The sequence below is a fragment of the Lutra lutra genome, chromosome 6, assembly GCF_902655055.1.
Source record: "Lutra lutra chromosome 6, mLutLut1.2, whole genome shotgun sequence".
Lineage (NCBI taxonomy): Eukaryota > Metazoa > Chordata > Mammalia > Carnivora > Mustelidae > Lutra > Lutra lutra.
Window position 1 is genome coordinate 108,252,379 of NC_062283.1, and position 25,516 is coordinate 108,277,894.

The following is a 25,516-nucleotide window of genomic DNA, read 5'->3' on the forward strand; positions in this document are numbered from 1 at the left end:
ATCTTTTTTAATATCCATAACAGTGCTAGATTCAGCTTATATAGCAATACTACCAACAACAAAAACTACAGGCTTAAATAAGAGGAAAGTTTATTTCTCTCTAAGGTAAAAGAATCCAGAGGGAGGCTGCCTAGGCTGGTACAGTGCCTACATTGTTACCAAAGTCTGAGTTCCTTCTGTCTTTATGTTTTACCACCTCATTGCCCAAGATGGTTGCCTGAGCTCTAGTTACCGTATTTAGTTTCTAGGCAACACAAAGGAGGAAAGAGGTGAAGTAAAGACAAGTCCTTCTAATTAAGACACTTCTAGAAGGAGGAAGAAGTGTTTCCATTTATTTATTTTTCTGAAAGATTTATCTATTTATTTTGGAGAGAGTGAGAGAGAGAGAGAGCGCACATGCAGGGGAGATGAAGGGGCAGAGAGAGATGGAGGAAGAAAGAATCCCAAGCAGACTCTCCAGTGAGTGCAGAACCCCACCTGGGCTGATCCCAGGTCCCTGATATCATGAACTGAGCCAAAACCAAGAATCGGAATCTCAACAGACTAAACCATCCAGGTGCCCTGGAATGATTCCATTTAAGTATCACTGACCAAAACATAGTCACATGACACATCTAGATTCATGGAAGACTAGGGAAGATAGTCTTTTTGCTGGATGGCATTGCCTGGCTATGTACCAAGGCTCATGGGTCCAAAGATAAAAAGATGAGTGAATATTAGGAAAGATCTTGCTCTACCTCAAAGTCTTGGGCCCAAAGTTCCATTTTTTTCATCTTAACTAAAGCCAGTGACAATGGAAAGAAAACACAGTATACCTTAAAATAGCCCAACCCATTCAGAGAACAACATTTTAGCCACTAAAGTGTGTTCTGCTTTAGTCCAACCTGGTCTGCCATCATCCGACCTGGCATGGGCTGTGCCCTAAATAGGCTGGAGACATTTTCTCCTCATTATCACCTTGTTAAGCAACCCCCTGCCTCTGAGGCATGTTCTGGGATCTTAACGAGGTGATAATGAGGAGAAAAATGATGTGGCAGTCTTGGTCTGGTTGAGTCTTCATAGTCCAGAGGAGACCCAAGCTTTAATTAAAAATACTTTGCTTTGATATAAAACTTTCAGATGACATATAATTTTTATGTGCCTGAGTAGAAGGAAACATGGAAAAATGTGTGTTTCTATTACTGTATATCTAGGAGATGTCTTTCTCTTATTACTCCAACAAAGAGAGGTGTGCATTCCTTAAAAGAAATGAATTATAAGAGAAGGCACAAGATTGAATAGGTAAGGGTTAGAAAAGTGGGGAGAGAAAACAGACTTCAAGAAAAAGGAGTCCAGGTGTTCTGAATCTCATAGATAGAAAATCTAGATTTTTCCTCTATTTTCATCCGACCATTTGTTGCTCTTTGGGTCTATCTGTATAGAAAAGTGTTTTATTATACCTGTATGTTTGGTCCATTAGTATCACTTCAAATCATTATATAATCCAGATACTTCATTCAAAATATGAAGGGTTTACAGGACATATATTTTTAAATTTTATTTCCTTATTTGAGAGAGAGAGAAGAAGAGAGAGAGCAAGTGAGCATGAGTGGGAGAGGCAGAGGCAGAAACAGACTCCTTGCTGAGCAGGGAACCTGAGGTGGGGCTTGAGCCCAGGACCCTGGGATCATGACCTAAGCCAAAGACAGCCACTTAACTGACTGAGCCACCCAGGTATCCCTACGTGATATTATTTGAGGAACCAACTTCACAATGATTAATTTGGAGGGCTTTCTTTCTTTAAGATGTAATTTTGGATTGTTTATTAAATATAAATGACAGCTTCTTTAATGCCTATAAATGATTTTAAAATCAACCCACTTCTGGTGTGTTTTAAGAAGGGAGCATATTGCATGGCGCACAGGGTGTGGTGCATAAACAGTGAATCTTGGAACACTGAAAAAAATAAAATTAAGATGTTAAAAAAAAAAAATCAACCCACTTCGTCAACATTAAAGAGAGCCACTGATCACTTCTGCTTATTGGAGAAATATGTCAAAAAATGCTTGCATTTAAATGGTCTTTATTAAAAGGCCAAAGTGCTTTCCTAACTTTGAGATGTCCTGCGGTTATCTCAAGGACACAAATTTAAGGAAAGAAAGAAAGGAAATATATAGCACCGTGGTACATATGGTGACACGGAGTGTTCCTGTACACGAAGCAAAACGCTGGCTCACAGCCCAGAAGACCCATCAGCACTGTTTCCCAGTGGCTGTCTATCTTCATGACAAATTCTGACCACCCAACAGTCCATTTGGCTGTGGTGAACACAGGCGAAGAAGAGAAATGGCCAAAACCCACCATGCTGACACGCAATCATGCCACAGTCCATTTGTTCATTTGTGCTTAAGTCTGAAGCAAATGGAGTCGAAGGAACTTTCCCAAGGCTGATTCCTCAGAAATGATAGATTCACTTCTTAGCCTATTTGATCACATCACACAGCTGATTAAACTATTCCACAGATAATCCTATTTTATTATTAGAAAGTCAGTATACCTTCACTTGATTTTATTATCTGGTCAGTCCCTCGGTCACCCGTCGGTGTCATGATCCATCACTCTTTATACACTCTCATCAAGAAAAAACAATTTCCAGGACAGTACTTTTTTTAATCTAAACTAAGCTATTTATCAATAATGAACTTCCAAGATTGTTAATGCATGAAATATTTTGTTAACATCTGAACTTGATTTCTTCTATTAACTTCATTTCCAGTTTTCTAAAACTTGAGAAAGAGGAGTTCTAGGACTTTGTTTTCATTGGCATGTGGAAGTTGAAGATCACTTCTGAATAAGCATATTAAACTCTGTCTTTATTCAGGGAGAAACACAGGAGCAAGGATCATTCTAAGTAGTAGGTGATCAAAGAAGTATTTATGTCTTTTTTAATAAGCATAATTTTCTTGTGAGGAATTTTGTCCCCTGACCTTTTTATCCCCTGACTTTCATCATCCAGTCTTGAAGGAAGAAGTAGAAAAGTCACAATCTGTGTAGCAAAAAGAAAGTTTAAACATTCCCCCAACATAATACACATTGACAATGAATAAACCTCAGTGGAACACCGATTTCTCTAAATACGTTTTACATCTTAAAGCTAAATTGTTTTCTCTTTTCAATGAGTGTAAAACAATTAGACAGATGCAAAATCAATATGAATAGCATTTCATTTCTCTGGAGTCTAGAGAAACATACTATTCTTTCTGAAAAGCATTTCTGTTAAAGAAGAATAAATTCAGTATCACTTCTCATCATACAGAAAATGACAATTTATTAATTGAAGCAAATATTCTGACTTTTATATAGCCGATTACCCAGAAGCCAGGATCTGCACTAACAAATTAGAACATTGCCTAAACTTCCTCTAGAAAAGGAATACCTAATAGGTTATTTTGTGGTTTAAATGATTGGGCTTGAACAGATACCACCATTAACAGATAACTGGGACACCCTGCACTAACATTAGTCTTTCACCCTCAGCTAAAGCAAGAAATCGAGGGGGATGTCAGAAGACTGGGTTCCTAATCCTAAGTCTGCCACCAAAGAGATGTATGGCCCTAGGCAAATTACTTCTCCTCTCTTGGCCTAAGAATCCTCATCTATAAAATGTGAAAGTTGTACTAAATGACTTTTAAAGTCACTTCTAGTAAAGTCACATGGGTTTTATGCCTCGGAGGAGAAAATGGGGGAAGAGATTCCCTAAAGCAAAATTCTCTGGGTTTTACAATCTAACTGAACCCAGAATCATCCTCTCCCTCTGCTCTAATTATGCCCTTTCTTTCCCACACACTCCCGTGTACACCATCAGGAACTAAAAGGAGGAAGAAGGAAGCCCTCCCATTGCATGCGAAAACCAGATCTGCCAGTGGGAAGGCATTGGGTCAAATGGAGCCTTCACCGATGATATCAGATTATATTTTAATTAGATGTCAAGCTCTAAGACCACAAAGCCACAATGATAAAGAACAGGCTATTAATGGTCCCAATTATGGAGTCCCAAGTATCTCTTAATTTATGTACTGATAATCTCCTGGTGATTCTCTGGGTGCTGCCACTGTGTAAACATTCCAGTTTCTCTCCTGCTTTGCCTGGATTTGTTCTCTGCCATCAACGAGCTTTCCCAATAGGCTCAGCACAACTCATTTGGAGCAACCGCCTTACCTTGCAGCCAAACCTCCGGCCTCAGCTGCAGCGAGGGGAGTGCACGACAGCTCATCTGTAGCAGAGCCTTTGGTGGAAGTGTGGCCAATTAGTCACACGTTTGGTGTTCTAATTAGGCGAGGCTGGGACTTTGGAAAATGTGCTGTTGATTTAGGTACTTCCTCAAACAATGCTAAATTGTGTTATGTGAAATTCAATTAGTCTTTTTCTAAACGTTTCCACATCTGTTCTTCTTTAAGCATAAAGTGATGAGGAGAGAAAGAGAAGTGAAAAGCCAGAGTCTCCACTGGTGAAATATGTTAGGCCTTAGGGACCAGCCCTTTTCCCAGCTTTTGACCCTGAACAGTGATATACAGGAAGGAACAAAGTTGGAGAGCTATCATGGTGAAGCCCTTTTAAATAAATCATTACAGAAGAAATACTGCAACTGCGCGGGAATGTAATCTTGTATGATGGCCATAAACTCAGCTTTGTTTGAAAATGGATGGCATGGGGGAGGAACCATTAAGAAGTAAATGATTATAAATTCTGTCTTAAAGGTAGTATTTGCGGTCACTCTGATTATATTTTTAAAAAGCGTCCTTAAAAGAAATCTTTTGGTTTAATATTTCATGTCTAGGTCTCATGTAATGAGACATGTCTCATTTTGTCTCCTCCTATCTATTGAAATTTTCCATATAAGACTGAGAATGGCCTGAAATCCCAAAACACTTGGGGATTAAAGGAAAAAAGAAGGGAGAGAGGGGGAAGGAGAAGGAGAAGGAGGAAGAGGAGTGATCCCACTTGTCCTGAAATGTTCCCCAGTTTCCACTCAAGCCACTATGGTCAGCCACAAGATGTCATGTTGCTTTGATCTCTTGAGATCCATGTCAAGCTGCTCCAACCCTGAGTCCCTAGTTCTCCAATTTGCTAGAGATGTTGTGATATGGCTTCACGGCATGTCTTCATTCCAGCATCCTCCAGCAGCACGTCCAAACCCAGGTCACTTGTATGGTGGTTCACCCTCGGCATAGTCACCGGCTTGGCCAAGAGGCCAAATGGCAATATCTCTTACCAAAGTGGCACTGCTTAAAACCACAGGCGTCCAAAGGTGAAAGTGTACATGCGTTTGATCCTTGTTTCTGTTATCACCTTTTCAGTGACTAACATTTCAAAACCTTATCTATGGCTGGCAGGCCATGTTTCAGTTTTGTCAAACCCTGGATATAGACTGTGTGGTTTTCCGATGATATATCTCCATAAGATTTGTGGAATGCTAGAGATGGAGTTGTCAACACTACTTTATGGCACCTCGGTGCATGTCAGAAAATGAAAATATTTTCAGAAGTGATAGCATTATTTGACTGATGACATGCTCTTGTAAGACAGAGACTTATTTAAATAAGAAAATTTCAAGAAAAGAAACTAAAATATGGCATTCATTACCAGTAAGCAAAGTGATTTATCCGGCAGCTAGCTCTCACAAACAAGAGAAAGGAAGATTTACAAAATTAGAATGATAACACTTTTGAGACTGGGTTCTTATTTTTCACTAACTAAAAAGCATCCCGTGTATGCTTTAAATTTCCATTCACGAAAGGGACTGAGCTTCTCTGAAAATAAATAACAGATATTTCCAGAATATAATGAACCAAATGAACAAAGGAAAGATGTAGACAATTTAATATATTTAAATAAAATAAAAAGTAACCTCCATGGTTTTCAGAAACAGGTAATAATTCCATGTAATAGATGTTACAGCAACAGATATAAATAGTTCTTTAACTCCAGAAGTTTGCTGTAAGCCTTAAAATTTTGATAATATTGTCTAAAATCTGGTTTTATAGGAATATTGGTTGGTAATGATGGTCTATTTTCTGTAACTTTCCCACATAAAGGATTATTTACTAATACTTTGACCTGCACAACCATCGTTGAATAGAAATTTTGCTTTAATTTCTCAATTTACCTTTACCTGCTTTGTTCATGACTTAGTCAAGCTAGATTAACTATGAGACAATATTAGCTCCTCCGAACAATAGGTTTTGATTTTTAAAAGCTTTTCATTAAAAAAGAAAAAAAATTTAGATAACCTTAGTCTGCATGTTGATAAAAGAGGGCATTTAAGTCACTGGCTTTAAGCCCAACAAACAAGCCCTTCATTACTTAAAGGCTCAATGTGATCGTCCACTTACTGAATTTATGCTCTTCTTGTAGTATTTACCTTTTTTGTTTGTTTGTTTGAGTATAGTTGACATACGATGCTACATTAGTTTCAGGTGTACAACTTAGTGATTTGACAAGTTTACACGTTATGCTATGCTCACCACACGTGTAGCTATCATCTGCCCCATTACCTCACTATTGCGGTATCACTGACCGTATCATCTATGCCCTGCTTTTTCTTCCCGTGACTTAGCCATTCCATAACTGGAAGCTTATGCCCTTGCGTACTCTGACTTGGCTGAATGACACCTTGCTTCCTATAAGCCCCTACTTAGATAGCAATACCAAGGCTCTTGATTAACAAAAAGACTTCACTCTTCCCATCTTCTGGGAGTTTATGTGCTATGATTTACAGTTACCAAAAACAGATTCTAAATCATTCTTCTGGGGCACCTGGGTGGCTCAGTCAGTTAAGCATCTGCATTCAAGTCAGGTCATGATCCCAGAGTCCTGGGATCGAGCCCTCCTCAAGCGGGGAGCCTGTTTCTTTCTCTTTCTCCCTCTGTGGCTGTCCCCCGCTTGTGTGCTCTCTCTCTCTCTCTCTCTCTCTCTCTCTGTCAAGTAAATAAATTAAAATAAAATTAAAAACAAAACAAAACAAAGACAAAATCATTCTTCTCTCTGAAGTGCCAATCTCAGAAGAAAATGTCATTATAATGTCGTGGACTATCTTTATGTGCCAGAGATCAAGTGTATAAAAATCTCTTTCTCTTGGATCATCTCTTGGATCTATTAGTTCAAACCCAAATTAAACTCCCTAACAAGGGCATGACTCCAGGGAGAGAAAGGAAGCAAGCCTCGGGTGTTGCCACTTCCAGACCTCCCCTTGCCTCCAGAAAGCTGTGCTTGGTCAGCTGAGGGACACCCTCGCCCTCCTTATTTTCACAGAGCGACCTTCAGCGGCAGTTTTCAATGCATCCCACATGTGTTCGCCTCTTGCTGACTCTGAGTTGGCCTTGTGCGAGGCCAGGCCTGACTCTGGGGTGATCTTTTATTTTGATAGACAAGATGTCATGTTTTGTTCTCTTTGTCGCCAGACGCTTTAATGTGATACTATGGAACAATATATGTAGCTTTATGCCATTTGCACACAGTATCTTGAAACTAATCATTCTTTTTTTGAAGAAGAAGAAGGAGTATGACAATTTACTCATTACTAATCATATACTTTTTTTAGGCGTGTCACATTTAAAATACCCACATTGGAGGAGACAACATTTCATTCAGCTGTACTCTGCAATTTATATAAACCACACTATTATCATGAGATACACCAAACTAATGTTGACAGTTTCAATTTTCTGCTTTTATTGTTTTGTTTTACTTAATTTTTAATTTTTAGTTATCTCAGTGTTAAAAGCATAAGAAAATTTTATACCTAAATTTATGTTTTCTAAATTAGAAAAATAAATAAAAATTATATAATGTGATGCTTGTGAAACTAATCATTCTAATTTTAACATTTGAAGTCTTTACTACTGCTCTCCTAAATTTTTCTTTTTCTTTTTTTTCTTATTTAAATTGTATATTTTTTTCTGATAATATTTGCTTGTTTCGGAGAGTGAACTCTTTAAAGGCATTCTCCGTACATTTCTATTTCCTTGTGTCACAATTTACTTAACACATGTATCTATTGGTTTGTTTTCATTGATGATCCTAAGTGCTACTGAGTTTGTGTCATAACATAATGACCACAAACACCAAATGTCCTGGTGCTCAGGCCCCTTCAGAACTGGATCCTAGACCCCCAAAACCCCTAGTTTCTTTTGTCATCTGTTGTTGGCCTGGGGCTACCAATGATTTTTATGGGGTCTGGGATGGCTGGGAGGTGACAGAAGGACTGACCTGCCTAGACACACTTTGAGAGGATCTAACTAATAAAATTAAAGCAAAGACCGCACTGGGGATGAAAAGATATATTGGTTGATTAAGAAAAACTCATCTAGAAAGACTGAAACATAAATATGAGAGTTAGCCTGTCAAAACACAAGACAAGAGAAGCACAAAAATCACAGAATTAAGCGCTGGGGTGTGATGGGTGGATAAGATGGGAATGAAAGGAAGGGACAAAGGGACATATTTCTAGGCATTTCCAGTAGAGAGACTGACATGAGCTAAGGCAAGGAGGAAGTAATGGAGGCAGTTGTCCTCTTGCTTGTTTTCTCCTTCTCTGTCTCGTTGGCTACTTCCTCTTTTTCTTTTCGACTTCCAAAAGCTCGGTCTCCAGACCTCTTCTCTTCACTTTACACAACTTCACACCTTCCGTGGTGTCATTCATTTCCACCAATTTAAGTACTATTTGAATAGTGACATTTTCCCAATTTTTATCTCTTACCCAGGGCACTCTCCTGGCTTTGATAGCCACTTGCTTCTTCAACGTGTTCATTGGTGTGTCAAGCAGCATGTCCAAGTTATACAAGATATGCCTCAAATTTAACTTGAGATTTCCCAGCTCTTTCCTCTAAAATCTGCTCCCCAAATCATTTAATGAAAATTCTGTTCTTATAGTTGCTCATATAAAAAATCTTAAAGTCATGCCCAACTTCTCATTTCCTCTCCTTTTTTTTTTTTTAAGATTTATTTATTTATTTATTTGACAGACAGAGATCACAAGTAGGCAGAGAGGCAGGCAGAGAGAGAGAAAGGGAAGCAGGCTCCCCGCCGAGCAGAGAGCCCGATGCGGGGCTCGATCCCAGGACCCTGGGATCATGACCTGAGCTGAAGGCAGCGGCTTTAACCCACTGAGCCACCCAGGCGCCCCTCTCATTTCCTCTCTTATCCTGCATTTAACCTATCATCAATCCTTCCCATTCCTCTTTCAAAATATATCCAGAATCTGAGCACTTCTCATTATCCCTCTTGCCACTGTCCCAGTCCCAGCTGTCATCATCTCTCACTAGGATGATTGCAATAACCTCCTAACTGGTCTCTTTAACTTTGCCCTTGACCTCCTTGCAGACTACTTTCACACTGAACCACTGTTCTTCTTAGAACATTAGATTGTGTTCTTTCTTTGTTCAAACACTATCATCACTTTTTATTTCTTTCATCAGAAAAGTCAAACTCCTCACTGTAGCTTACTCAGTTCTACCTGAGCTCAGCCTCATGATTTCTTCACTCATCTATCACTTCCACCATGTTTACTCTATCCTAGCCACATTGACCTCCTTTCTCTCCTTCAATATACCAAGCACATCCCCAAAGCACCGTCTTGGCATATGCTATTCCCTCTTCACCTGTCTCTCCACATGGCTAGCAGCCTAGCTTCTCTCCGGTGTCTGCTCAAGTATCACCTCATAAGAAACTTCCATGACCCCTCATCCCCACCCCATGCAAAATACGTCCAGGTAGCTATCTCCCTTAGTGCTTTATTTATCTTCATAGCTTTTATCATCACTTGTCCCATTAAACACTTATTTGCTTGGCTAGTGTCTGCCTGTCTCCACTAGAGTTTAAACTCCTTAAGATCATGAACTTCAGGGTGCCTGGGTGGCTCAGTCGATTAAGTGACTGCCTTCGGTTCAGGTCATGATCCTGGAGTCCCAGGATTGAATTCCATATCAGGCTCCCTGCTCAATGGAGAGTTTGCTTCTCCCTCTGACCCTACACCTTCTCGTGCTCTCTCTCTATCTCTCAAATAAATAAATAAAATATTTTTTAAAAAAAGATCATAAACTTCATCTATGTTGTTCAGAGAAACAATCCTTAGTGCCTGGAATATAATGCCTGGACCATAATAGGTGCTTAATAACTGTTGAATGAATGAAAAAATCAATAAATACATCAGTGAGTAGATTGATTTTTAGGTAGACAAGGAATTTGCATTGGGAAGTCCTGGGTCATCATGTTGGAATGTCAGCATGGACTTAAATGGTGGGGAAACTTTGATGTTAAGAGGGAAGACTATGGATTTTATTCTGTAAGGAAAGCATAGCCACTAAAACTTTTTGAGCAGAGATCTACATGATGAATTTATTTATTTGACAGAGAGAGAGATATCACAAGCAGGTAGAGAGGCAGAGAGAGAGGGGGAAGCAGACTCCCTGCCAAGCAGAGAGGCCAATGTGGGGCTCGATCTCAGAACCCTGAGATCATGACCCAAGCCGAAGGCATAGGCTCAACCCACTGAGCCACCCAGGTGCCCCAAGAGTAAGAATTTCTAAGTCATTGAAATCATGCTAAAGACTAGACTGTAGGTTGGGCAGCATCTATTTGGCCACAGATATCCAGAGTGATATGTTAAAAAAAAAAAAATCTCATTTAACTATCCAGAGTGATTGCCTCCCCAACACTCAAAACAGCTATATTTCTAGAAACTGGAGAGCCTATTTTCTAATTTCTTTTTGTACCTTTGCCTTAGGTACACCTGTTTTCAGTTGAGCAGCCAGAGGTTTCTGGAACAAAAGATGTGACCCTCAGGAGAAGAGGAATGGAATGAATGAACAGGGATGAGTACTTGCCTAGGGAAGGTTTCATTAGGCTTTCAGCTCTGCTGAACACAGTCAAGAGAACTATGGCTCCTGGGGTCCCACGGTCCTTGAGCAAAAAAATAATGACAGGGAAGTAGACTTCAGAGGTTTCCCTAACCTTCCCCCTCCACAATGTTTCCATATCTTACTAAAGTGATAATTTATCCTTATAAGGTGCTCCATTCTTAAACTTTACCCCAAGAAGCAGAGATTTATCCATTCTTATCTCCAGATATCAAATGTCTGCTTCCTTTTTTTTTTTTTAAGATTTTATTTATTTATTTGACAGAGAAAGAGCACAAGCAGGCAGAGTGGCAGGCAGAGGGAGAGAGATAAGTAGGCTCTCTGCCGAGCAAGGAGTCCAATGTGGGACTCGATCCCAGGACCCTGGGATCATTACTTGAGCTGAAGGTAGCTGCTTAACCTACTGAGCCACCCAGGTGTCCCAAATGTCTGCTTTCTTAATTCAGTTTCTTGAAGATCTAGAATTTCACCAATGTAGGAGTGACTCTCTTTCCTGACATTGGCTTCGAACAGTAGGTAACCCAGTTGAGATAATTTGGTGGATTTCCCCCTTTATTAGAAAGAGGTTCCCATTTGAAAGAAATTATCTTGAATAACTATGACTATATGGGGATTTTAATGATCATATTATTTAAAATTCTATATGATCAGAAAAGCTGAATGCCTCTTTATGTCCTTAGGAGAGAAGATTCAAAATTTCCATTATATCTAAGTGCTGAAGGTTCACAATGGCACTCTGATGTGGGTTAGGGAATGGTGTCTTCCCACTCAAGCTCCTTGTGGTCTCTAAGCCCATCATTAGTGACTCTGAGCTGACTCACACAATTAGCAGGTCCACCCAACTGTGACTGCAAAACATTTGGAAAATGTCTGGGAACATGGCCGTCATTAGTCCCCTATGAAACAGTCACTTTAAATGAGAATGATGCAAAATATTATTACAAAAGGAAAAGAATCATATGACTATACAAAACATGCATAAATCGGTATAGGAATTATCATGTTTAAAAAATCTTTGTCCTTAACAGTTTGGAATGTGGGAAAATCTAGGATGTTCTAAAAATAAAATGGTTATGAGATATATGAGCCATTAACCACAGAATCCCAAACAGATTTTTAATTCTTATGACCTACTTTCATCCCACTGCCAGTGTCAAGGCAACATTGCTCCACCCCTGCTTACAAAGCAGGCTTTAGGAGGAAGGTGTAGTTTATCTCACTTTCAGGGGGTACCGGTCATGGAAAGAACCCAGGTTTGGCAGTAGAAGGTCAGAGATGAAATTGTGTGAATTTTTTAACACAATTAAAAGTTAGGATTCTCAGTTGCCTGTCTGCAAAAGAGAGATGGGATAATAATGCTTGGCCTATTTACAGCAACAGGATTATTGGGATTTCCAAATAAAATAATGTGTGTGAAAGGGCTTTATCAACTATAAAGCACTATGCAAAAATGGCCATGCTTTCTGTAGATGATCATTATATTTCGTTTGGATGAATTTACTTTTGCAGGGATAAACCAACTTGGAACATGAGAAGCCAGTACAAAAGGATCACAGTTCCAGAAGGACCCAAATTCCTTGGATCCCCTGACCGTTCTCCCTGGAACATTAAACCCACCCTAGAATTCAAGGGAGACCTGTAGACTATACTTACATTGCCCCTGCCTTAATTAAGTTGCTAACTAAGCAAACATTGAAGTGCCTACTCTGTGCTGACAATGAGTCGGAGACTAGGGATATAATAATGAACAAAACAGAAATAGTCCCTGACCTCTAGAACTTGCATTTGAGTGAGGGAAGGAGACAATAATCACATGAACATCTGAAATTGCAAGTGTGCTCAGTGCAAAGAAGGAGAAAGACATTGTGTAATATGCACTTAGAAGGAGATCTGCCCTAGTCAGGTAGGTCTGAAAGGCTTCCCCAAGGAAGGGACCATTTGGCTGAGATCTGAAGAATGAGTGGGAGAGGACAGGGTGGAGAGGAAGAATGGAGACTGTCTTCTTTTTGAAAAGGTCGTATGTAGAGAAGGAGCTCAGCTCATTCAAAAACTATTAGATTGAACAATTAGAAATTGCTGGCGTGCAATTGTTTTTAACTTATAGAAGTGGCATTTCATGTAGTTAAACTTAACAGAAGTATGCTAAAGTGGCCAGAAGACAGAAAGCAAGAGTAGGCTTGGCCTAGGATGATGCTGGGGAGATAGGGAGTGGCTACTGACAGAAAGCTTTATGGCTCTTGGTCTTGGTCCCAACACTAATGGGAAGCCTCTGAGGATTCACACTTGCTGAAGATGACTCTGGCTGCAGTGTGAACAGCAGGGGTTACTTGTACCAAATAGGAAAGCTGGTGGCTTAGAGCCTTCCTATTCAAAAGAGATGTTTGCAGACCAAAGGCATGGCATCACCTAGAAGCCTGTTAGAAATGCAGACCTGCTGAATCAGAATCAGAGTTATAATAAGCTCCCCAGGTGGTTCATTCAGATGTATAGTAAAGTTCTGGCTTAGACTACACTGGCGGTGGACAGATGGATAGAAGGGAACGAGTTCAAGAAATATTTAGAGGGTGAGGGTATACATATTGGTGGTAAATTGGATATGAAGAAGCAGTAAGAGAAAAGGAAGGCATGAGACGACTCCTAAATTTCTGACTTAACATAATGGAAGGAAAAGGAGAACTTTCTCCAAGATCTGTATAATTGTAAATGACCAGCTTTAGAGGGAATGGTCATGAGTTGAAGGGCTGGCCGGGTTTGAAATAATTTTAAAGCATTCAAGTACAGAAGTTAATCCAGCAGTTGGATACATGAGTCATAAGTTCTAAGGAGAAATAAGAGCTAGAATTATAAATTTGAGTCATTCATAGAGGTGAAAGTCAGGCATGAAAGAAATAGAAGAAGGTTTAAATTAAAGGCAATAGTGAGAAGTTCCCTAAAACAAGAGGGAACATCCTTGAATCAAGAAATTGAGAGATCTCAGACAGGCTTGGAATAGAGCGCAGGGATGACATGAAGAGCAATGAAGCAGAAAGGTGGAAAGAGGTCAGATCATTTGGGGCCCCAGAGGTCTTCTTAAAGATTTTGGAGATTAGCCAAAGTAGTTAGGATATTGATATAGAGGGATCATACAGTCAGATGTACTTTCAAAGGATTATCAGGGCTATTTGTTGACTAGAGAAAGAACTAGAAGGGCCATTTGTTGTTTTCTGGAGGAAGAAACTATGCACTTAGGCACATGATGCTCTAGAACTTTCTTCTCTTGGCTTCTGAGCCATGACCTCTCCACTTACCCAGTTTCGCTGCCACTGCCCAAAGCATTTACCTGCACCAAAAAGAGAGGGGAGATTTTCCCCACCACCGTTGCCCTCTATTTTTAGATCACAAAATAACACTACCTCTGCCCTAGGATTCACACAGAAACTCTACCAGAGTTTCTAAAGAAACTCTGAAAGAAAACTTTCTGGAAGAAAACTTTCACATGGCAACACTTTCAAAACATTATCTGGCTGATCTATGATACTCAAGACTTAACTTTTCAGAGTAAATACTTAAGAGCATAATTTAAAAACAAAATATAAACATCTCGTTCAACTAATTTCCTTGGAGTTAATTAAATGTATAAAATGGACTTTGATTTTTTTGTTATGAAAATCTAATTTTCAACATTTACTCTAAAAACTTAGTTCTATTACACCTAAATATCTGAGGATTTAAAAAATAATAACAAAAATGCTTATCAGTCATAAACAGTACCTCATTCCAAATTTAACTGGATAAACTCCTCAGTCAAATGTCAGTCATATAATAATCTAATCTACCATGTATGGACCTATGACACAGACCAACCATAACAGTCTGTAATTTCTGTCTCCCACATGTCGGCATCATCCCATTCTTTCAAGCTACCAAAACTGTTTGGAATACAGTCTTCCAGATTATCTGTTTCTATTTGTGCTTCCCAATTCCATCAAGTCTGGTTTTTCCTCACCTGGAAATGAAATCTGGCTGTTTGAATCCAGAGCACAGATCTTTAGGGGCACTCTAAATGACTTAACCCAAATTGGTGCCTGATTTGACCCAAAACACAAAGAAAGGTGCAAGAAAGGGAACATCACAAAGCCTTCTGAAATATTTGCTGAGGATTGGAGGCAATCCCTGGTAAGACACAACTTTTCATTCTCAACAGGATATTTATTACTTATTTAACTTAGAAGGTAAGGATGCATCTGTTGTGCTTGACGCACTCTAGCTCTGGACCAGCCTAGCCACCTGATGTGGAAACCATGTACAAATGGGAAAGCCTGTGTGCGCAGCAGAATGGTTATGGGTCCAGGCTCTGGAATCAGAATACCTGGGTTTGAATTCAGACTCCAACATTTATGAATTGTGTAACTTTGGGCAAAATACTTGCCTTCCCTGGGCCTCAGTTTCCCCATTTGCAAAATGAGTAGATACAGAGTTGCTATGAACAGTAAATGGCTTCACATTCATCAAGTGTTTAGAAGAGGAACTGGTCCGATGGAAGTGCTTGTTCAAAAAAGGCTTTCATTTTTTATGTGTTCAAATAACCACAGATTTTTCAAAAGGCACCATGAATGATTCTTGAAATACAACTTCTTCCATCACCCAAGGGGCTTCCCTACTACCATCACCCCCACAAAGCTATAGCTACAGGTTATAAAGACACAGGAACTTTCTAGAATCATAACAAGATTAGAAAGTGCCATCCCTGGACTCCAGGAAAGATTCCAGAGGAAATTTGGCCAATCTGAGTTTAGGTTGGCACTTGGCCCCCACTAACTTGTGTTTTCTCAAATATTGGGGAACAGAGATGTCTGTGTTCCCATTTTCTAGAGCAGCAACAGTTTACTCTATGGCTTCAAGTTTTCCTCTAAAATGAAGGCCAGAGCATTCTGATGGTTTACAGTATCATACCCATATAACTCATGGGTATGCCACTAACACATCATTGTGCACGCAACTGTCCTTGCTAGCAGGATTCGTACAGTGTGCAGAAATTTTGAAAATAGTTTTCCTGCCGGGACTACCACAATGTCTCATTTATTTTCAACTCAGGCCTGGGAAAGGAACATGCTAGAGATTTGTGCCAAAAGTAACTGGGCTTGACTTGAGTCAGCCTCCCCTTTGTGATCTTTTTTTCAAAGACTAAATGTCAGAGTTTCCCCTAAACCTGCTCAGGCAAATTGCCTTTTGTTGGAGGACCATGGCCTTCTTGTGGAAATAGTGGTATATGGTAAATTGTTCATGTTTGATGTTATTTTTGAAGTCAAATGATGCCAAAGATGAATACATTTACTGCAAAGGAATTGTGTGATTGGCATATGAAGGAAGATTTCAATGGATAAGGAATAATAATTCCTTGCTCCACAATGATGAGGTACTCTGCCAAGTTCAAAAATTGAGTTATTTAGAAAGCATTTGGAAATATTGTTGAACTGTCCATTAGCAAAATCTCAGGAATAACAATTTGTTCTATCCGTGAAGCCGTAAGTAATTTTAAGGATCTCTGTGGAACTCCTTCCAACCCAAATTTAAACATTTAAGAAGTAACATGTCACTTTTAAATGTAATATCAAATATGTTCCAAACTCGCCCACTCGATCAGTTTAGTCTGGGAGTGTTCACAGTATTCACTTGGGTTTTTCAGTTTGCTTTGCTTTCATGGTTTGGGTCTTATCTCTATTCTAGTCTCTACCTACCTTTCAAACATTTTTTTTTTTATATTTACAAAATGAAGGCCAAATCTACGCTAGCAAATTGAAGTTGAAAAAGAAGGGCACTCTGAGGATAAGTTCAAAGGAAAACTGTTTTTCTAGTTACCAGCTTTTTCGAATCATTGACAAGAATCCTTTGATTTTCAAAGTTCTCAACTTTTTGTTCATTTTTGACCCAGTCTTCACAAGGTAGACCTATCCTGAATCCTGAGTTATAATAATAAAACCTATCTCATTTAAAATTTCTTAGACTAAATAATATTTTCTTGTGTTTACAGTAGATATATATATTTATAAACATATATATTTCATGTCTTATTTTAGATACAAGATTTATATAAAAAATTTATATAGAACGCTGCCTTTTTTCAATAACTTTATTTTAAAAATACCAAGACAGGCTAACTTATGAATATATCATCACAGGTTAAAAAATGTAATAATAATATAAAAAAGCAAATATGCCAAATGTCTTGAACAACTAGATAATGATGTTATCTTTTTATCTTTTTTATTAGCTACATCTCAAAATGACCAACTTCTTTGCTTTATTTCACATTCATTTGAACTTGAAAACGAGGTTCCCTTACAGGTTTTTGGGAAATGGAGACAAATGCTCCTTTTAATTTTGATTTCTAAAGTATAAACCAAAATTCCATCATTTGCCTTGACTTAAGGGAATTCTAGCTTCCAGATGAGGAGGAAGAAAGGGCTCCCTGACATCCGGAGCTGACCTGGCACTGCCAGCTAGGTCTTGCCTTTCACAAAACATCCACATCAGCCTAGGCACCCAGTATCCATGGTGAATCGAAACAAGAATGAGAGCACCCCTTGGTCTTCTCTGAACATAGACAAAGACATGAATATGTTCCCCTCTCTGGGCTGTAAGACTTACTGCTGCTTTCTCACCAATAGCTTTGCTTTCTCTAGTCTTCCCTCCTATTAGGTAGAAGTTATTAAGCTACTCAGTTGTAGGGTTACCCCACTTACTGACATTATCCAATCCAGAGCAAAACCCTGCCTCCTTGAACTCTCCCACAAATCACTTAACACAAGCCCAAATCCTCTAATAATTTCTAACACCCTCTGACTGAGATGCCCATCATCTCTGTGGTGTGCGTTCTCCCTCACTGAAACAAGTCAATAAACTCAGCCTATTTGACTCCGAGTGTGTCCCTCCTGGTGCTGGGCTGGAGGGAACTAACACAAGCAAGTTCTAAGTTTCAAAACATGTTTTAAAACAATTTCATCTTAGGTAGAAAGTAATTTTCAGTGGTTACATTGTGTGGAAAACTTCCAATTCCCACGTTAGAATTCTTCTAACCAGTTTATGGTGGTTTAATGAAAACTTGCATGTCTTATAATCTTTTATTTAAAAAAAAAAAGGACAGGTTCTCATTCTCGTCAGTCATTTTTATTTTTGCTGAGGTTTCTGTGGGGGTATGCCCAACAGATATGTGGGCAAGGATGAGGATGAGGTTGAGCCCACGCTATTTGGAAGTCTGAAAGGCTGCTTCTGGTATTCTCTAGGAAGGAAAAGATTGATCTGGCTGCCCATGATCCTAATGCAGAAGTCTATGGTGGGGGGTGGAGGCAGACAGATGCCATTTGGCTTAACTTTGGTACAAAATAAATGCAAAGTAAAAATCACTCTTTTCCTCTCCCTCCCTCCCTCTTTCCCTCTCTCCTTCCTTCCTTGTCTTCCTCTATTTTCCTTCCTTTACTCTCTCCCTCCCTCTCTTCTCTTCTCAATTCCTTTCCTTTTCCTTTCCTTCCCATGCCCTTACAGTGCAGGAATGAATGCTATCGAAACACTCTTAATTTTTGTTTTCAGGGAAAAAAAACCACAAACTTTGATTATTTCATAAAATTCATATACAAAACAGATACAGAAGGATCATAACAATATATAAATGTAGTCACTTGGTTACAGAATAGCTAAATGATCTTTCCTCACTTACAAAAATATCTAATATATTGAAATACTTCCAAATTGGCTTGATCTTATAAGTTTTAACCAAAAAATGTCCAGTTCACTCTGAGTAACCTCCCTCCCCTATGTCCTGCACTGTCTTCAACAAACACACTGTTCCCTTTCCCTTAGAGGAGTATAAATTGTTTTACAGTGCAGAGGGAGGTGATAAGATTCCAAAAATGGAAAAAAGTGAAGCTTCTCCTGTTCTTTCTTTGCTCATGCTCTTTGAAAACACCTCTCTGCTGCACTTCAGATAAGAGTGTTGAACCCATAAATTCATTAGCAAGGCACAGAGCAGCTTCCCCTGTCTATGTCCTTCCACACGGCTCAGATTTCATTCTGTGCCAAGAGTCATATATCACACTCAACAGTGTGTTTCCAGAGCCAACTGAAGAAAGTGCAGAAAAACTACTGTTAACCAGGGAATAATTACATTTGGCCTAAATTAGTTATTAGTCACTCAGGACTGGCGAGCAAGGGCCACACAGATGGCCTCTGACTCAGTTCCCACCTTTGAGGAAAGAAATATTCCAATTTGGTGCACATGACCGCATAAGATAACAAGAGGCAGGTTATTTCTGGTCTACTGGTCTTGAATTTACCATATTTGCTAATATGACATTGGCTTATTTGCGTTAACACTGTAGGTACATTTTTTTTTTTTTTTGGAAAAACATGAATGATAGTCACTTGGGATGGGGGTCATTTCATAGCAGTCAGCATTAGGACCAGCAAAGTTAAGCCAGGGACCTTTAAAACGCAATTCAGTCAAAAGAACAGGTCATGGATCAATGAGCAGGTGATGGAAGGTGTTCGTGAGGAATTTAGATTAGCACAAAATTCAAACAAACCACAAGAAACAAGGAAGAGAGAAAGCAGAGTGACCTGGAGGGCAGGAAACCATTGTCACAGTAAGGTGAAGAGGAAGACACTGATAATTCCCAGATTTTATGCTCCAAGTGGGCAAGGACTATGATTTCTCATTTATTTTGTATCCTTAGAAGCTGGTACAGCTGTCATAAACTGCATGACAACAAGGTTTTACTGAATTAATCAGGCAATTTGATCTGCTGTTCTTTCGAGAATTACCATGCCTCTGCTAGAGATCTACACAGAATGAATTCAATTCAATAAATGGAGCACCTACTATGTGCTAGCACTATGCTAGATACTAGAAAAACTATGAGTCATGACTCCTGTCCTCAAGTAATCTGCAGTGTAGTGTTTGAGACAGACACTAGCCTCTGTGGTAGCTGCAGTACTAGAAATACAAAGATGCTAAACAGAACAAAGAAATTACTGATTGACTTTGTTAGAAGCAGTCATAAAGTATAGATAGGAATCTATCAGATCAGACAAGTTGGGGAAAGCACAGTAGGAAGAAGAAATAGCATGTATGAAGGCAAAGAAAGAAGCCACATAGCAAATTCAAAGAAGAGGCAGTTCATTATTACTAGAGATCACTGGACAGACATACATGGGCCAGATCAGCAAGGGCCTTGAATGCCATTTGAAAGAGTTGGAACATGGGCTTGGGTAGCAGAGAACCCTAGGAGGCTTGAAAACAGAGAAGGGTCAGATTTCCATTCTAATAAGACAGTACATCTAGTAGATAAAGAAAGGGCTAGACAGGGACAAGATTAGAGATAGGAAGGTCAAGATACGAACGCAAAGGTTCACATAAGAGATGGAAAGACACAGAACTTAGACAATGGTAATGGAAGTCACCAGGAAGGACTACCTTCAAGAGATACCTTAGAGATGGGATAGATAAGATTTGATGGTTAATTGGATATGTTCAGGGATGAAGAAAGTTAAGATTGCAAATATCTTAGAATTTTAGGCTTGGGAGACCAGGTAGATGTTAAATTATCACCAAGGATACAGAATATTGGATAAAATAGTTACAGAGGTAGGGGACATGTGAAGATAGAGAGTTGTTTGAGATGTTGATTTCAACTGCTCATGGGACATTTAGGTAAAAAATTTTAATAAGCAGTTGAAATTTAAGGAAGGGCCTATGGTAAAAACACAATTTTTACCTGTCGGTAAAAATTAAAGGTGAGGGGATGAATGAAATCAGGAAGGGACAGAGGTTGAGAAAAGAAAATTATTAAAAATAAATCTTGCTGAATACTTACATTTAGGTGAAGAAGGAAGAATAAGTGAAGAAGACCAAGATGAAACAGAGGTGGGAGCAAGTGCAGTATGGAGTAGCCGATGACTAGGGAAGAAAGAATTTCAAAGAGAAAGAAGTGGCGAAATGAAGGTTGAAGAGGAAGGAAAAAAACAAATAAGAACTGGATGTAGTATCATATTAAATAATTATGGAATGATAGGATTCTATAACGGCAAGGTTAATGGCCACTTAGAAAATATACATACATTTACTTGCAGGGTATAGTATTTCTGAAGAAGCTTGACTGAAGAAGAAAACAGAGAAACAGGTATTTAGCAAGAGGAAATTAATGCTTCATAGAAAACTTTTTGTTTGCTTTTGGATGAAAGAGAAATCAACCTGTTTGCAACATGAAAGCAAGGCTATGGAGAAGAACAGAAGGAGAGAATAATAAAACAATATGCCAGAGATGAGGGGGAGGAGGAGATCATTGCTTTTTCAATTGCTTTGAAAGGGAAGGGCTTTTTCCTCTTTCTTAGTCTCAGAGTGAGGGAGAGCATTCAAATGCATTTCTGTTTTATGATAATGTAAATCAAAATTAAATCCAAAAAATCATACTAGTATTTTAATAATTAACATAATGTTCAAAGTGATCCAGAGCCACCTTCATTTTCTTTAAGGATGTCTTTTTCAAAAAGTTTCTTTGAATACAATACAGTGAAAATCCAAAGGTTTTCATCCTCCCTCCTTTGTCATAGGCTCATAATATAATTATTATCTTGTATATTCTGAAAATAATACATTAATGAGTAAAAGCCAAGCCATTGGGACTACTTACAATTCAACTTTTTGAATTAATTAATTCTAGCCATGGTAGAATTTAATTTGCCCATTTTAGTAATTAGCATGTGTTCTTACACAATTACTTTGCAATTTTCATCCATTGATCATAAATTACACTAAGTTGTTAAATTAGCTGACCAGTCATCCACCTGAGAAATACGTAGACCTAAGCTCAGAAGCCATGAACACTCATGCAACAGGAAAACCCACTTCCTCAATATTTGTATAACCACTCAAAATCTGTATAGACCATTTTTGCTAAGGCCAGTGGACACCATAATCAAATAACTAACTTTCAAAGCAAGAAATCCAAGTCATCACTGACCTGTTGAGATTTTGATTAGGATTGCCTTGAATCTAAAGATCAACTTTGTCTTCCAATGGAGAGGAGAATTGAGTTGGGGGGAATCGGAGGGGGGAGACAAACTATAAGAGACTGTGGACTCTGAGAAACAAACTGAGGGTTTTGGAGGGGAGGGTGGTGGGGGGTTGGGTGAGCCTAGTGGTGGGTATTAAGGAGGGCAAGTATTGCATGGAACACTGGGTGTGGTGTATAAACAATGAATTTTGGAACCCTGAAAAAAAAAAGCAAAATGTCTTCACATAAAAAAATAAAGATTAACTTTAGGAAAATTAATATCTTTCTAATATTTAGTATTCAAATTCATATACATGGTGAATTCCTCCATAAATCAAGGTCTTTGAAAAATATCTCTTAATGGGGAGACTGGATGGCTCTGCATTGGGCTCCCTGCTCAGCGGAAAGCCTGCTTCTCCCTCTGTCCCTCCCACTGCTTATGTTCTCTCTCTTGCTATCTCTCTCTCTGTCAAATAAATAAATAAAATCTTTTAAAAAATCTCTTAATAATATTTATAATTTTCTTTGTAGAGGTCTTACACATTTTTATTAGATTTACTCCCATGTATTTGGGGTTTGATATTATTATAAATATTCCTGTTTATTTTTGTTCAACAACACTGCTACATGATATTTATAAATAAAAAATAAACGTCTGTATATACAAATGATATATAATTTTTGTTACATAATTGTTGCTATATATAAAAATTCTAAATCCATTTTTTCATGCTCATGGATTATCTGGTATTATTTTGCATTTTCTACATATGGAAGAAATCATATTGTGTACAAATAATGACAGCTTTGATTCTTTCCTTTTAGAGCTAATAACTACTCTCCATATAATGTGTCATCTAAGGACTTCTAGTCTGACGTTGAATAGAAGCAGTGATAATGAGCATCCTTGTTTCAAAGTATTCTATTTCACCTATAAGTGTACTGTCATAGGTTTTTATTTTATATATTTATTTCTACATTTTATGAAAGTATAATGTACACACAAAAAAGTGCACATCATGAATACACATTGTACTGATTTTTCAAAAACAGAATAATTCATACCTAGCAGCCATATTAAAAAACAAAACATTACCAACCCTTCATGAACCCCCATCCTACTCTTCTCCAAGGCTTATGTACCTTCATGGTTTTATTTTTACAAGTACAGCCCATACTCAAGGGAAGAAGAATGAGAACCCACCTCTTGAAAAGAGGAGTACCAAAAACTTGCAGACATCTTTTTAAACTTCCACAGTGTGTCCCTCCACTTATTAAGTCTTTAATTTCTCTCAGCAAGGTTTTATAACTTCCAGTGTATAAGCTTTCCCATAATTCATTAAATTTGTGCCTCAGTATTTCAGGCTTTTTGAGACTTCTGTATGCTTCTTGTTTTACTCCCACCCGCCCCCCCCCCACTTTTTCACTGTTAGTATATAAAAATAAAATGATTTTGATATCTTGAATTTGACTCTGTTAAATCCATTTAATTGTTGTGGTAGCTTCTCTGCAGATTCTTGGGATTCTCTAAGTACACAATCATGCTGTTTGCAAATAAATAAATGTTCTATATCATTCATAGTAGAATCAGGAAACAGAAATCATAACAATTATTTTAACAAAGAGTATATATATTTATACTATGTATTGGAGATCTAAAATAGTAAATACAAAACAAAACCAAAAAACCCCACTAATATATGAGAGAGATAACAGTAGCAGGAAAGTGCTACCACACTTAAGACTTAGGAGAATGAACACAAGAGGCTAGAATTAGTTATATGTAAAAGTTTAGAGTAGAGGGGCCCAAGATGTTGAAATTCAGACCTCTGAAAAAGAAGTGCTGCTCAGTTGGTAATGTCTCTGAATTCAAAGGAGGGCTTCCATGGGGCTGCAACTCTAACTTCCGAGTAGATGGTCCCAGCTGGCTAGTTCTGATGTCTCTAAGGGGGCACAAAAAGGCTAGTTCTTTCAAGTGTTGGAAAAACTACAAACTGGATTTAACTACTATGTCTTGAATGAATGGTCACATTTGGAATGAAGTGAGCCTGGGGAGCCATTGACAAGAAACAGAAGCAAACAGGAAGCTCCCATAAAGGAAACAGGAATAAATAAGTCTTTTCTTCAGTATTATCTCTAGATTCATTCATAACACTTGCTTCCTTAGATTCACAGCACCCTCTATTGGCTCTGTTAGAAGCATTTAACAGGTTGCCAGTTGGCAAAAGAGAAATGTGGAGAATCTCCAGTGTTACAGGGAGAATATATAAGAGTGGGTTAAATCTGATCAATACTACCCTAATACATGGACAGAGAAAGCAGAAAAAAATGGTGGACCTCAAGCTTGACAGCAATTGGTCCTCTAAGGACATTTGTCAAAGTGGAAACCTCTCTAAAGCAGACAGAGCTTTCAACAGTATTATAAGTTAAGGATTAGAATTTAGGACCTTAGTCTCTTAGTTGATAATTCAGAATGGCCAGGGGCACACCAAATGTAGACTGCCTACTACCATATTCACAATCCAGCCCTGACCTACATAATCTCTGATTTATAATGGGAAATAGATAGACCTGCCAGAAGGAAGAACAACTCAGTTATCTGAAACATCTACAATTTTGCCTATATACTGCTGGCATTTAAATAGAATTAAGAAACTTTCAAAGAAAAGGAGGAAGAGGAAGAGGAGGGAAAGAAGAAGAAGGAAGAAGAGAAGAAGGGGAAGAAGAAGGAAGAGAAGGAGGAAGAGGAGGAAGAGGTGGAGGAGGAGGTGGAGAAGGAGGAGGAGGAGGAGAAGAAGAAGAAGAAGAAGAAGGGGAAGAAGGGGGAGGAGGAGGAGGGGGAGAAGGGGAAGACCTCATAACCCAAAACAAAACAAAACAAAAACAATAACAATAACATTAGAAACAAACAAACAATAATAACCAAACCAAACCAAAGATGATCCAAATAGTGTATTATTTGACAAGACTTCAAAATAACTACTATAAATGTATTCCAGAAAACATAAGAAAACATAGATAAAATGGATAGAAAGATAAAAGTAACAAGGGAATAGAAATATTATATTCAAAACATCAAATGGACATTTTAGGTCTGAAAAATACAATGTCCAAGTTTACATATCATTAGATGGGTTTAGCAGCAGATTAGCACAACAGAAGAAAGGATTAGTAAACTGGAAGAAAGCTTAATAAAAAATTTAAATAAAAGCATACAGAGAAAAAATAATGAAAAACACAAAAAAGTATAGTACAGATGTATGGGATAAGATGAAAAGCTCTAATATACATATAATAGGAATTCTAAAAGGAAAGGATGGAGAGGCCAGAGAAAAAGTAATATTTGAGTAGATAATGAACAATAATTTCCCAAAACTTGTGTAATATCTTAACGCACAAGTGCAAGAAACTGAGTGAACCTCAAACTAGATAAATCAAATGGTAAATATAAATGAAATAACATTACATACATCATAATAAGATTGCTGAAAACCAAAGACAAAGAGAATATACTTAAAAGCAACCAGGAAAAAACCCAAATTACCTTCAGAGGAGCAACAATAAATGAGAACTGACTTCTTAAAAAAAAGGAAA